Source organism: Trichechus manatus, unplaced genomic scaffold, assembly GCF_000243295.1.
Source record: "Trichechus manatus latirostris isolate Lorelei unplaced genomic scaffold, TriManLat1.0 scaffold00152, whole genome shotgun sequence".
Classification (NCBI taxonomy): domain Eukaryota; kingdom Metazoa; phylum Chordata; class Mammalia; order Sirenia; family Trichechidae; genus Trichechus; species Trichechus manatus.
In genome coordinates this window covers 1,480,132-1,493,999 of record NW_004444088.1, presented here as the reverse complement: position 1 = coordinate 1,493,999, position 13,868 = coordinate 1,480,132, and positions in this window count along the sequence as shown.

The window sequence follows — 13,868 nt, the reverse complement described above, 5'->3', positions numbered from 1 at the left end:
GATGAGTATTGTGTCTCTACCTCACAGCCATTTTTTGAGAAAGAACGTATTTGAATCCTGAGTGAAATAAAATGATCTTTGGTGCTGAAGTGGGAGAGGGGTTAGATTCCTGAGTTTAGACATGAAAAACTCCTCATAAACATCTCCTAATCATTATGCATTAAAAAGTTAAGAGCGGCAAAAGCAATAATGATTTGTAACTCTTGTATTCGACATATTATTTTTAAAAGATAAAATGTTGCTTATAATATTGGGATGAAAATAAATTTGTTGAGAATATATGTCCTACCAATTTTTATTCTAAGTTATATAAGAACACAAGGTACTTGATCTGGGAAACGTGATATTGAGGCTCTTTTTATTTCTCAATATGGTGTTCTAATACTTTGCTTTTAGTCAATCCTCTATTTTCTCAAAGAAAAAATCACAGGATTATTTTGATAAAGATTTTGTTAACTATCCAATTACATCTTATTTTAATCAATAAGAATAAAGGAAGATTGTGAAATTATTGTTAAAGACCTATGTGAAATAATGAAACACAGTTATTTTTAACTAAGGCAACAATTAGATGTTCCCTAATAATTTTATTTATATTATTGTTCAAAGACCAGAAAGATTAGTCTATTATCTTGTCAGCCTTAATAATAGTTTTCCTTCAAAGAGGGAGGCATGAAAAGGCATGGCATTCTTAAACAACCTAAAACCGTTGGGAAGGTCCACACATTAAATGGTGTCAGCACTGGGGAGAGGGCAAGAATAGAAAGACTTAACATAAGTTAATCCTTTCTCCTGCATCTTATTTTTCAGTTAATGTCATCATCACTATTTGCTCCTACTCAAGTTATAATATGAAAATTGTATCTGTCACCTCCATTTTCCATACTAATCCAGAGAGATGTTATTTTATAAAGATTCTACACACAAATGTCAAATAAGATTTTATTAGCTTCATGAAATATAATAATGCCACTGAATAGTGACATGACACTCCCATATCTACCATGTACTGCTCAGACATTTTCCTGCTTTATTTCTATTTCCTTGCACTCCACACCAAACTCCTCTTTCTCCTCAGGACTGCTGAGTTAGCTCTGCCAAGTCTTTCTGTTAACTGCCTATTGTTACATCAATTAGTCCTACACATCATTGCTACTACAAACGTTCTGAAAGATCATTCTGATCACACCGTTGTCTTGAGAAATTTTCAATAACTTTTTTTGTCCACCAAATAAATGTCCCATTTTTGTGCTTTTACCCGGAGGTTGCTACATTCACAGTGGATACAGCACCCATTAAAAAGGAAAAAAAAGCGTTGCCGTTGAGTCGATTCCGACTCATAGCGACCTTATAGGACAGAGCAGAACTGCCGCATAGAGTTCCCAAGGAGCGCCTGGTGGATTCGCACTGCCAGCCTGTTGGTTAGCAACCGTAGCTCTTAACCGCTACACCACCAGGGTTTCCAGATACAGCACAGAGCAGCTAAAACTTGGGCCAAAAGACTCCATCATACTGTTCAGAGGAAGTGAGGACGGAGCCTGGGGCAATCAAGGCCACCTGAGAGTGAAGGAGGTAGCCTAGAAGGAAAAGCGCCAGAGAAGAGGAATACTAAATTCTGTACATAAACTTTGTCCAAATTTTACGCTGACTCTGAACCACACATATCTGAAGCAGATTGAAAACCGTCTGAACTAAGACCTGAGTCACAGCCCATGGAGGCGGGACAGTTTGTGGTGTGAGTCTAAGGTAGTTAATTGCCTGCAAAACACATAAATATCAGCATTATTCGGGACTATAACAGAATCCTGTGTCTCCACGATGTAATATTCAGCATATGCTAAAATTACCTGATATATAAAGAACCAGAGAAGTGTGGACATTTCTCAAAGGAAAAGAAAATCAAAAGATATCCATCTGAGAATGAGCCAGATGATAAGTATTATATTGCACGTTATATCCCTGTTAGAACTATACTTAGTTGACGGGATTAAGTACATAAGGTAAATGGAGGCTAGAAGACAATAGAACAACATATTTCAAATGCTGAGAGAGGAAAAAACACAAAAACAAAAAAAACCATAATGAGTAACTCAAGAAACATATTCAAGAATGAGTGAAGAAGAAATCTCTTTCTGATGAAAAAAAATGATGAAAATTTGTTGCCACCAGACTCACAGTAAAAGACAAGCAGAAGCAAGTTCTTTCGGAGGAAGAAAAAAACACCAGAAGAAGGCGAAGACTCCGATTTTCAGAAAGGAGTGGAGAACATCAGAAATGGTAAATATCTGGGTAGATATGAAGACAGTTTTCCTCTTATCTCTCTAAAATACATATGGCTGTTTAAAGCAATGCTCACAACTTTAACCTCTAGGGATAATAATGTATATAGACTAAATTTATACATAAACTGTGCCATAAAGGATGGTAGGGGACAGGAATAAAAGAGCCCATACAGTTATAAAATATTCCTATTTATTATTAAATATCATAATATAAGTAGATAACGAAATATCGTTGTTGCAATCCCTAGAGCAACCACGAAACTTACACAAAAGGTGAGAGCTTTTGTATGAGTTTAGTAAGTTTCAACTATAAAATCCCAATAGGTAAAATGAAATTATAAAAAACATTTCAATAAGAAAGAAGAAAAGGGGAACACTGATAAACAAACAATAAACAAAAATATAAGGAAAAACAAAACAAATAATAAAAGTTTCTAAATCCAATCGTATTGACATTTACATTAAAAGGTAATCGTCTAAATAATCCAATTAAAAGTCAGCTATAAAGAGGATGGGTAAAAACGAAAGAATAAAAAAATCCTGAATACTGATTCACATTTTAAGTATATAGACAGAGATAAGTTGATAATAAATGTAAAAAGATAGAACATGAAAAAAGTGAGTGTATATGCACAATGGAATACTGATCTACAATAAAAAGAATTAATATATACAGCCATATGGATGAATCTCAAAATGATTATGCTCAGTAAAAGAAGCATGACAGAAAATAATACATAATGTATATCCCACTCATACAGAATATTTGAAAGGATAAACTGAACTAGACTTACAGAAAGCAGATAGGTGGTTGCTTTGCATGGGAAGCAGAGGGAGGAGAGCGTTGTAAAGGCTCACAAGGAATATTTGGAGGCAATGGACATGTTCACTGTACTGAGGTAGAGTTTCCACTGGCAGAGTTTTCAAAACTCATCATCAAATTGTAAACTTCATGGATTCAGATTTTTGTGTGTGCCTGACACCTCAAGAAAAATGACTTAATGTTGCTGAGAGGCCATCTAAGATACTTCACTAGTCTCACCCCTTCGGGAGCAAGGGAGAATGAAGAAAACTAAAGAGACAAGGGAAAGATTAGTCCAAAGGACCACGACTACCACAGCCTCCACCAGACTGAGTCCAGTACAACTAGATGGTGCCCAGCTGCCACCACTGACTGCTCTCACAGGGATCACAATAGACGGTCCTGGATAGAGCTGGAGAAAAGTGTAGAACAAAATTCTAACTCACAAAAAAAGACCAGACTTACTGGCCTGACAGAGACTGGAGAAACCGCAAGAGTATGGCCCCTGGACATCCTTTTAGCTTAGTAATGAAGTCACTCCCGAGGTTCACCCTTCATCCAAAGATTAGACAGCCCCGTAAAACAAAATGAGACTAAGGGGGCACAACAGCCCAGGGACAAGGACTAGAAGGCCGGAAGAGACAGGAAAGCTGGTAATAGGGAACCCAAGGTTGAGAAGGGACAGTGTTGACATGTCGTGGGGTTGTTAATCAATGTCATAAAATAATGTGTACTGTTTAATGAAAAACTCGTTTGTTCTGTAAATCTTCATCTAAAGTACAATTTAAAAAAATGACTTCATGTTGCAAACAAATGCATAAAGATTTTTAGAAATCCACACAGTGTAACATAAAACCCAGACTTTTCTCTTGTAACCTAAGCTGGTCCCCCAGACACCCGACATGACTCTTGCCTTTGAATTCCCTTAATAGCTGTTATTTCTCTTTGGCCATTTATCTTACTCTGTCCTGTAATGTAATTTTTTTAACTCTTATCTACCTCTCACCCCACACCATGACCATGCATACTAGCTATTAGAAAGCAAAAAGCATTTTACACAACTTTATGCCCCCTAAATATACAAAATTAGCCCTTTAATTTTGGTGATAATTGGTACATCTGTATTTTACTGGAGAAAGTGCTACATGAATGTGAATGTATGTGTGTTTCCACTTGTCAGTTCTGTACAGAATGCATAGCTTTTAGTGACTTATAAATTTAGCCAGGCTGAGAAATAATAAAGAATAAAGTCACAATACACAACAATCATTTTTGATGATGCAAATTATTTTCAATTTACTAGTAAGTGAAAATAAAGTTTCTATACTATAAAAGGGAATAAAAGAGAAACTCTAATCAAGAAATACAAAAGTCTTATAAGGAAGAAAGTCCAGAAATCAAACATATGGTCAATAACGATTTAAGAATGTGCAACAGTCAAATTGATTATTAAGACAAAATGTTTACAAAATTAAAATTAGAATGGATTATTTAAAAGGTAAAGCAAGTATCAAATACCAAGTCTGTCCTAGTAGATTTAGAAATCTGCTAGAATGAAATGGAAATTGTCATAATTAGAATAAGAAGGAGAGTGAGCTAAACCCATCAACAGAAGTGGGAGAGGAAAGAGAGTCCTGACAAAATACCAGATCCAGAGGTTTTATGGGAAAGCCTACAAAACTCTTTCACAGAATGAATTATCTCTGTGCTACACAAATTATTCCAGTGTGCAGAAAAGGATGAAAGACTCTTTGGGGGGACTTTGTGCAGAGTTCACAGGGAGGACATGCCTGCACTCTGAGTCCACTAGGACAGGCCTCCAGGGTACAGGTTAGCTGCGTGTGTTCAGACGAGCGATGTTAACACTGAATTAGCATCCTATCATGGACAATGTCTTCTGATATGTCTTGTTACAGCAGTGCAGGTCCCAGGAAAGATCCTTAGTAGATGCTGTCCTCTGATAGTTTCATGATAAATGATTGGTAAGTAAACAGCATCAGTGAAACCACCTGCTTTTAAGTGAAAAAGTCACTGAAACCCATCTCCACTTTCCGAACTAGTGAATTATGTCTGAAATATTTGATGGAATGTGAAAATAATCCACAGCTATCTGTCAAGTTGTGCATTGCTTGGTAGACTCCCGGTGATCTATAGATTAAGTAATAAAGCCCACAGATCAGAGAGTTCATGTGGAGGTCGTGCCCAGACTCTGAACCGCTGAAGGCACATGGCCATAGGTCTGAATAAGACTGACAGTATATAGCTGTGTGCATGGGTTCAGAGGTGAAATATTACATTGAGAAATATTCCATTGAGTCAAACTCTTAAGACAATTTTGAGTGGCTATTGGATACTTGAAATGTGGCTAGTTCAAATTAAGATATGCTATAAGTTTAAAATACACATTGGAATTTCGAAGGCTCACTATAAAAAGAAAGAAAGGGAAGGAGGGAGGGAGAGAGAGGGTGGAAGGAAAGAAGGAAGGAAAAAGGAAAGAAAAGTAAAATTTTTCATTAATAATTTTACAATGATTAGTTATTAAAATGATAATATTTTAGCTATAACAGGTTAAATAAAGTATATTACTAGAATTAATTTCACTTGTTTCTTTTAGTTTCTATTGTTTCTGTTAGAAAAACTAAAATTACATTAAGTGAACTTCATTACGTTTCTATCGGACAGAAGTGCCTTAGAAGCACTTGTTGCTAAAATCCAAGATTTCCTCATCCTCAAGGTTTCTCAAATTTCACTAGCTACTCTGCTCCCTCATCCACATCTGGTCTGCTTGCAAGTATGTAAGCTATCCTTTTAATGTCTTGTCTCCACACTTATTTTCCACTTCTTTAAATTTCAGTAAGTAGGTTGTTGGCTCAGCCAATAAATGTATAATTTGTGTGGACTCCGAACAACGCTACCCATACATGTCCATTATGCCCTGGTGATGAAAGCCCAAATCAAAGAGATAAAACCTCAATTTAAGCTATAGACGGGATTCAGTTAAGATTATTGTTTGAAAAATCTTAAATAAAATACTAACAACTACAATTTGGTCATATGACAAAGTACCTATCAATTTTTTCAGAAGAACTCTATTACAATGATCACATCAATATAAAAACTAAAGTTCAATTATGTCGTTAATTGTGAGAAAGACATTAAATTTCAATAAATTCTTCTTAATAAATCTACTAAAACTAGAAATAGTAGATTACTTGCTTAGATACCATAGACAAAATTTCTATCAAACTAAAAGCAATTAACATAGTAAAAACTTAAAAAATACATAGATATTTCCATAATACAGAGAATAAGACACAAAACTTTTTTAATTCTCATTTAATATTAAATATGTAACATAATCTTAGTCATAATTGTCAGTTAAACAAGAGAGGAAATAAAAACCAGAGAAAAAATTAGACCAACATAGGAAAAAATCATTATTACTTGTGGATAACATAATGAAGAAATATAATTGAAGTATTTTTTTAAAAAATGAATGCTCAGTAGTATCTATATACAGGTTAATGATACAAATATCAATACGTGTCCTAAATTTTGACAATAACTAACTTTACTCCAAAAAGTAACAGTAATTAATATATAGACATGACCCTTAGAAGAAAGGTAAGAGACTTTGATGAAAAAAACTAAAAAAGGAAAGAAAAGATAAGAGAAAAAGAAATACCACCAAGAGGTATATATAGCTCGTCAATAAACAGAAAGTTATGTCTACTTTGTAAGTGGAAATATTTAATGTTGTAAAGATATGAATTCCTTGCAAAATAATTTCTATATTGATGAAAATCTAATTTAAAAATCCACTTGTTTTATTTTAAGCTTTTATAAAATTTCTCTGACAGAATAAATGGGGAGAATAGCCAGAATAAATATGATATTGAAAAGAATTAAGCAGTGATTTTTCTCACCAAGTGTCAGAACACAAAGCTACAATAGTTAAGTATGTACCTCTGACAGAGATTATGATTTTTCCCACCAAAGTTAATTCTCCAAAATTTTAGAGTCAGGAGTTTGTTTTACTTGGACACATGGCTGTTCAGATTTTTCCCTCTTCTTTTCTGACTAGATATGGCTATCTGACTAGATTCTGGCCTATGCATCTTAAGCAGAAGTGTACATATATACAGCTCCTGGGCTGAGCCCTTAAAGATCCTTTTTCAGGATTTCCTGGTTTTAATTGAGCATTTTTTATGATGCCATTTTCTATCTCTCCCAGCATATCAATTATACTTCTCATATTTTTTTTAGTGGTGGTCTTAGAGATTTCGATATAAATTTAAACACTCTACGTGTCCTGGTGGTGCAGTGATTAAGAGTTACTGTTGCTAACCAAAAGGTCAGCAGTTCAAATCCAGCAGCAGCTCCTTAAAAACCCTATGGGGCAGTTCTACTCTGTCTATAGGGTCACTATATTCTAAGTCCACTTTTAAGTAACACTATACTAGTTCAAGAGCAGTCCAGGTCCTTATCAGAGAGTATTTCCAATTCCTTCCTCCTATCCCTTATAATGCAGCCCTGGTGGCACAGTGGTTAAGAGCTATGGCTGCTAACCAAAAGGTCAGCAATTCGAATCCAGCAGCAGCTCCTTGGAAACCCTATGAGACAGTTCTGCTCTGTCCCCTGTCCCACAGGGTCGCCATGAGTTGGAATCAACTGGATGACAATAGTTTGGTTTTTTTTTTTTTTTTTGGATCCCTTATAACATTGTTATCATTCATTTAATTTACCCATATGCTATTATTACCCTGTACGTCATTGCTATTATTATTTTGAACTGTTATCTATTCATTAAATCACCTATATACAAGTCAGTATTATGTATGCCTTTTATAATGCTTTCAAACTGCATATGTATGAGTTACTTATAATGTAAACTTAGAACTAGAGAATTTGTGAACATATAAACATGTATACTTCTTTTCTATAATGCTTTCTAACTGTATTAGAAACTTATAAGTCATTAGAAACTATGACTATAAATCATTAGAAAGTTATTATAACTTCAGAAATAGATAGCGGAACTATGAGAAGTAAGATGTAAATAACTATTCCAAGATAGCTATGCACCTACATGCTATGATAAAGAAATGTAACATTAATCAAATCTCTATAAATTGGCCTTGGGACATATATATGACATATAACAATCCCCTTAATTGATCTTGAGAGGTAAACAGGTCATACATAACTGCCTTAGTCTCTAATCCGGAAAAGAAGATGCAGCATGTAGCTAACTTCTGACCTTGAGGAAGCAACAAATCATCCTTGTATTGAATAAACATGACATTAAACCCATTGCCACTGAGTCCATTCTGACTCATAGAAACCCTATAAGATAAAGTAGAACTGCCCGATAGGGTTTCCAAGGCTGTAATCTTCATGAAAGCAGATTGCCACATCTTTACGTCACAGAGGGGATTTTGGGTTCAAACAACCTACCGTTTGGTTAGCAGCCAAGTGCTTAACCACTGTACCACCAGGGCTCCATTAAACATGACATTAAACCCATTGCCGTCTAGTTGATCCTGACTCAGAGCAACTCTGTAGGCCAGAGTGAAATGTCCCATAGAGTTTCCAAGGTTGTACATCTTTAAGGAAACAGACTGCCACATCTTTCTCCTGTGGAATGGCTGGTGGGTTCCAACTGCCAACCTTTTGGTTAGCAGATGAGTGCTTAACCGCTGTGCCACCAGACTCCAGCATGACATTACCTGACCCTTATCCTGCTAACTCAAGGTAAAAAAGAATCATGTATAAACTCTGGTTTTCTGATCACTTGTGGAGAGAAGGCATCTGCAAAAGACGTCTCTTATTCTCTCTCTGCAGACTGAGAACTTGCTGAGATAATGACCTTGGACCCTAGCTAAGGGGAACCAACTCCGAATTCAAGCCCTAGTCAAGCCTTCCTTCAGAGACCACTTGTTAAAAGTAAATGCCTTCAGTATAAAGATTTGTACTCTAATCATCAACTAACATTGTAATAGTTAATTCTGATTGGCTCAGCAGAAGAAAGGGAAGTCCTTTACAAGAGTAGCTTCTGAATTCAGGATCAGAAATCAGGCCATTTGAAATTTTCACTGATCCTCGTAAAATAAATAAATGTGTTTTTCATAAATCTAATAACTTCATTAAATTACATAATGGAGCATTTGTTCTATGATTAACTTCACCCTACTTGTTTTATATAAATACCTTATATTTTATGAAATAAGATAGGGTGAATAGATGGTTGAGTTTTTGTTGTTTTACTTTGAATTATTGAAAAAATAAGTAAAATATTAATAGTACACATTATTTTATTTTATTATATGACTGAAATCCAAGTATTTGGTCCATTTGAAAGTATTAGACAGTATGGTTCTGCATATAATAATGTGTGATCCAGCCTTAGAGACTATGTATTAGGTGAAGGGATTTAAAAAATAATCTTATTATAGTTACTAAAGAAAAAATAAGTTTCTGTATTTAAAAATATTTTTTTAAGTTCACAAACAAGTTGGGGAAGTTAAGATTTGTTCACATGCTAGAAATTTACACTTCTATAAAACTAACATTTTCTCTGAAATTTTTGTTTCTCTTTAGATTAAGAAATTTTATTAACCATATATACACTAAGTATCAGTAACAACACTAAAAATAACTGAATTTTCTTCAATGCTAACTGTTTCTTGTATTAGAGTCTCATCTTTAGAGGAAAGTGTGAATTGAAAGAGCCTGGTTTAATACTGAATACAAATGTTTATTATCCAGTTTTCATTGTTCTTAGAATTATGCTTTGTTCAGATGTGTATATTCTTGTATGCGTTATCTATTCCTAAATGCCTATGTTTTTATATGTTTGTATGTTACAGTCCTGACCACTTACTATGTTGGGTAAATATGCCGTGACAGTAAGTCATCCTCATTCTTTAGAAATTTGTGGTGAGTCTGTTATTGGCTATAGGAGTAGGGAGGGAATTATAAACTATCACTGCCCGAAGGCATTAGACAAAGCACAAATAAGATAGTACTCATTAAAATTATTGCTGTCAGACAACTTCATTTTCATAATATTGAACCAAGATCATGGCACTTCATCCACGTAAAGGGAAGTAATTGAATAGTAGAAGTCTGAACTTCAAAGTCAATTTTTTTCTAATTGCTCTGACATCATTCTACTCAATCCAGGTAACACTGGACTCTTCAAATATTGTATTGCATCAATATAAATACTAATTGCTATTAGGAATAAAGATGAATCTACTTTCCAATATGTTTTTTACTATTGTAATCTATTGAAATGTGCATTCAGTAAGATTCTAAACAAGATGCAGATATGAAAAATATGATATTTGGTACCAGTGGTCAAGAATTAACAAGTATATATTTGTATACAATTTTTCCACTTCAAGTTACATTTATTAATGTTTTATATCATGTAAATTATTTTCATCATAACTAGCTAAGAACATTATTCAGGAAACAGCAACAGAGTTTGTTTAGGACTTTCTCATTGTTAATTGTCATTGAGTATCACCTTTCAGCATGAAATCAAAAGCATTACTTATTAAGAAAACCATAGCTTATGAACTTGACAGTGTTAATTTAGAAAAATAAAAGTAAATATTACCTACATCGCCTTTTTCTAATTAAAGTAAGATTTTAATTCTATTTATATGTTATGTTAAATAATTGAGAATATGAATTTAGCCATAAATTTACATATGTTATATAGTGCTCAAGCTAACTAATTATAAGCTCTTGACATTTATGACTTTCACTTTTCGCAGGGAGACAAGGACATGCTAGTGGATGAGGGAATTCCTGTGGAATAGTGGAGAGTGATCTTGGACACTGTGGTTCTGGTTTTAGACTGCTAATAAATGTGAGGCTCTGAGGAAGTTATATTTTGATCTTTTTTTTAGAATCGCTTCTCTGAGAGTGATTAAATTATTTCTGAAGTCCACTACTCTTCTACTCTTCCTTATTTTATGTTGAGTTGAGACTGAAAAGCTTGGGTACTATGATGGTTAAGGTTGTGTGTCAACTTGGCTGGCCCATGGTTCTCAGTGCTTTGGTAGTTATGATGTAGCTTGGCAGTTATATAATGGTGAATTTGTCAGTTATATAATGATGTAATCAGCTCCATGATGACATCTGCTATGAGCAGCCAATCAGTTGAAAGGGAGTTTCCTTGGTGGTATGGCCTGCCTCCAGTATATAAATGGATGTGTCAGCAAAGCTCTCACTCTGGATCCTGCATCTGGCTCACCAACATCTGAACTCCAGTTCTTGGGACTTCAGCTAGCAGCTTACCTGCCGCTCTTGGGATTAGTCCCCCTACATAGCCTGTGAGCCAATGGCCTCCCATCTTATTTGCTGATCTTTGGTGGGTCAGCTCCTGCAGCTACGTGAGTCAGGAGAAGCCTCTAGCCTGATACCTAACCCATGGACTTGGGACCTGCCAGCCTCTGCAACTTTGTGAGTTATTTCCTTGTGATAAATCTTTCTGTATATAGATATATATAGTTCACTGGTTTTGCTTCTCTAGAGAACCCAGCCTAAGACAGATAACTAGCATGAAAAGAAATAAGGCCTTCTCCATGAATAGCCAGATGTCCAGTCAGTACACACACACACACACACACACACACACACACACACACTGCAATAACAAATACCAGGAATGTTAAGTAGATAAAAGGAAGTTATAGAACAGGAGATAAGAAGAGTTCAAATTACAATCTATATTTTAAGATTTTTTTAAAAATTAATTTTTAAAATAGTGTTTACATAATATGTAAGAATCTTCAAAATGAATATATGAGCTAACTTTAGTACTTTCTTCTTTAATAATAAACTATTTCAGTGGTGTTCAGGTACGTACTGGCTAGGTTAAAATTTTTAATATTTAAGGCCCATGTCCAAGCTTTGTCTCCTGCAACTCCCCATGGAAATCACATCAGATACGATTTTTCCAAGGTTCCCACAGATAGTCATAGCCCTAAGCTGTCCCACAAACTTCACAACCTTTTTTCTTGTCCTTCGTTCTACTTAGCATGTTGTTCCCCTTATTCCTGCCCAGTGAAATTCTAGCCAACATTTTTTGCGTAGTATCTTCCATGAAAAGCCCTATTCATCTCATAGGTTAACTGCAGCATCTGTCCTAGTACCAGGCACATGGGATGCAGTAGGTAAATGACTGTGGAATCAATAAATCAATTTGTTAAATGGACTTCGTTCATGTTTCAAGTAGGTGACAAAAAATTGTATCATGATTTACAGTATTTTTTTATAGTTGCCTCTACTGCATTGGAAGTACATTGAGGACTGAGACTGTCTTATCCGTGTTGTGTCCTCCGTGTTTATTAATGCTGAGTACCTTATGGGTACTCCTAACAGTTTGGAAGTGGATTGCCACATCTTGCTTTATGAAAACCGACCTTACAGAAGAAATATAATGTGCTAACATCCCAAGCTAGATAATCTTTAAACTTCTATCCTGTTCTAAAAATCTATGAACTTAGCTATGATAACTTTCTCAATTTTTTGTTAGGAAAATCAATATGAAATTTAAAATAGAGTTCAGAAAGCCTTACACATTACAAAAACGCTATTTTTTAATTATAATGTAGTCCCCTTGCCCTTATCTAGGTTTATCATATTAAACAGCTGTGACCCATCCCCCTTTGAGTGAAATAAATTGAAACAGTGTTATTAGTTCTCAAGTTAATTCCTTAATTATTTTCTTAAAAAACTTAATTAAGATTGTTAGTATTCCTAAAATTGACATGCAAAAACAGCTAAATTAGATCAGTACCTTAATTAATCAATAGTTAATTGGTTATTTAAAATATATTCATTGGTGCCAAACAATGACATAAGTTGTTATCATGTGAACCTATTTTTTTCCTTCTTCTTTTTTTTTTTTCTTTTCCACTAGTATTTGTTCAGTAAGCAGTAAACACCCCTTTTTAAATCTCTCTGTGGTGTGTTCAAAGCTACTTAAATTGTTGATATGTATCAGTGAATTATCTTTCATTCATGAAGCAATATAAATCATATGATTTATGTCCCCTGGAAACTATCCAGTATTTTTTTATTCCTTTCTTCTCAACCATATTTTTCTGTTTTCAGAATGCAATTTGATAAAGAGTATAGCCAGCAATTGGATGGTTTACAAAATGGAGTACTTGGAGTCATCGTGACTTATAATCGACTCAATGGCAACTTTTTAAAACTTTGTTTTGTTTTTAATACCTGTTCAAGACTGGTGCAAGCCATAGTTTGTTTCAAAATATAGGTGCATCTGAAGAGGAAAGTGGGACACACCTAGCTATGGGTCGGTGAAAAAAACCAATATGCTGTGCTAAAACCAAGGTGTAGGCTGGTAATATTTTTAGAGATACACTGAATGAAAACCAGTTCTCCTACTGTAAGTAAAGCACAAATATAACTCCAAGAATAAGAACTATTTGAGCTAATAAATACATCATCAGAGGAAAGCAGAGAAAAGAGTCATTTTCATGTCTTTCTTATTAAGCAATGAATACATTTAAGGCTTCATATATTTCCCTTCAAGTACTTCTTTGGCTTCATCCCAGAGATTTTGCTATGCAGTTCTTTAGTTCTAAATATATGGCAGCCTCCATTGTGACTTCCTTTAAAAACCTTGGTTTTTGGGTGTCTCCGGCAAGATGGCGGTCTAGGCAGAAGCACCACGCCGTCCCTCCACAACAAAGATCCGAAAAACTAAGCCAAACAGAGAATCAACAATCCTGAAACCC